General features: G+C 35.3%; 1 pseudogene; it reads left to right on the top strand.

The window, feature by feature from the left end:
• The first annotated feature begins 840 nt into the window (after positions 1-840).
• Positions 841-1,811, top strand: LOC139034249 (olfactory receptor 6C6-like; annotated as a pseudogene).
• Positions 1,812-2,181: the final 370 nt, after the last annotated feature.

Below are 2,181 nucleotides of genomic sequence, written 5' to 3'. Positions count from 1 at the left end.
ATTATACTGTAACTCTAAAACCCGGTTTCAAAAAATCATCCTAATACTCATTCTACAAAGACAAACCAATTCAGTGCATTTGCACAGGTTAAATAAGTGTGAAAGGAAAATGCATTTAAAATAACTGATTTTTTAAAATTAAGTTATACATCCAGAATAGTGCCCACTTGGGAAAGATGACTATATAATGCATATTAACACAAAAAATTCAAGTTCCAGGGGAAAAATTGTGAGGAATATTACAGTGAAGAGAACTAATGTATGAGAAAGAATTTAGAATTGACTATAGCATGTAATTATGTGTCATTGGCAATTTTTGAACATAAAAACTGTAAATAGATTACAGAGTATATACCTTTCTTTGCCTTAGGTTAATATGTATAAGCATATATATGCTAATGCCTATTCAGTTAAAATATATGTTTAGTTGAAATATATTTTCATTTTACACATATATATTTAGGTTACCTTATATACATTTAGGCTAATTTATAAATATTAAATTTATATATTTACACATACAATGGTTAGTACCTGTAACAATTTATATAGCTATATTTGTATATTTTATGTTCAATTATTTTGATTTTGTTTCATATGTAGATTTGACAAGGCTCACAGAGAGTAAGGGCTTCCCTGGTGGCTCAGCTGGTAAAGAATCTGCTAGCAATGTGGGAGACCTGGTTTTGATCGCTGGGTTGGGAAGATTCCCTGGAGAAGGGAAAGGCTACCAACTCCAGCATTCTAGCCTGGAGAATTCCATGGACTGTATAGTCCATGGGGGTCACAAAGAGTGACCTCAGACACGACTGAGCGACTTTCACTTTTCACAGAAGATTAATGAGGAACCAGTCAAGGGAAATAGAATTCATTCTTTTGGGATTGGCTGATGACCCACAATTACAAATTGTGATTTTCCTGTTTTCTTTCTCAGTTACACATTGAGCCTGACAGGGAGTGTAATCATTATCCTCCTCACCCTCCTGGATATTCACCTCAAAACTCCAATGTATTTCTTTCTTTGTAGTTTCTCATTTTTATAAATCATATTCACAACCGTATGTATTCCCAGATACCTGGTCACTAAAGTGACTAAGAAAAAACCATTTCATATAGTAATTGTGCAGCTCAATTGTTCTTCTCCCTTCTATTGGGAGCTACAGAGTTCTACCTTCTGGCTGCCATGTCCTATGACCGCCATGTTGCCATCTGAAAACCACATTACTCAGTCATCATGAACAGCAGAGTTTGTTATCAGCTTGTATTCAGCTCTTGGGTAACTGGATTCCTAATTATATTTCCCCCGTTGGTGATGGGACTCTAACTGGATTTCTGTGCTTCCAAAGTAACTGATCAGTTTATGTGTGAAACTTTTCCTATCCTGCAGATATCCTGCATAGATACACGTGTTCTGGAATTGATGTCTTTTACCTTAACTATGGTAACACCTGGGGTCACATTGGTATTAGTGATTCTTTCTTACACTAACATCATTAAGACCATTCTGAAATTCCCTTCAGCACAGCAAAGAGACAAAGCTTTTTCCAGCTGTATTTCCCACATAACTGTTGTCTCCCTGACATATGGAAGCTGTATCTTTATGTATGCTAAACCATCTGCAAGAGAAAGAGTAACTGTATCCAAAGGTGTAGCTTTGTTGTACACTTCAGTTACCCCTTTACTAAACTCCTTCATTTACACCCTAAGGAACCAGCAGAAAGAGAAACCAGCAGAAAGAAGTCATCTGCGATAGGTTACAAAAGATGTTGTGTTTTTCCAAAAAACTATTATTAAAAGATTACAAATCATAACCTTATGATAATAGGAAAAATAATCTTCAAGCATTTGTTCTGATCATGGTTTTCTACCCAATTACTTATTTCATAGAAGAGATTCACTTGAAGAATGTTATGGTTTCTATTTTATTCTTTGTAATGAAATCATTTCACCCTGCTATAGTAACTGGGTTCCTCAAGTCTGTAATTCAAATTTTAAATAAGATCTCCTTAATTGAATATGTTTCTAGGATCCATGACTTAAGACATTCCTCTTGTGAATGTGCCTTCCTGTAAGTAACATGTTAATTGTTGTTACTAAGTTGCTAAATCATGTCCAACTCTTCTGCGACCCCAAGGATTATAGCCCAACAGGCTTTTCTGTCCATGGGATTACCCAGGTAAG

The sequence above is a fragment of the Odocoileus virginianus genome, unplaced genomic scaffold (assembly GCF_023699985.2).
Source record: "Odocoileus virginianus isolate 20LAN1187 ecotype Illinois unplaced genomic scaffold, Ovbor_1.2 Unplaced_Contig_79, whole genome shotgun sequence".
In the NCBI taxonomy this organism is placed as follows: domain Eukaryota; kingdom Metazoa; phylum Chordata; class Mammalia; order Artiodactyla; family Cervidae; genus Odocoileus; species Odocoileus virginianus.
Note: the sequence above shows the minus strand (reverse complement) of the source record. Positions and strands in the feature narration are given on the sequence as shown.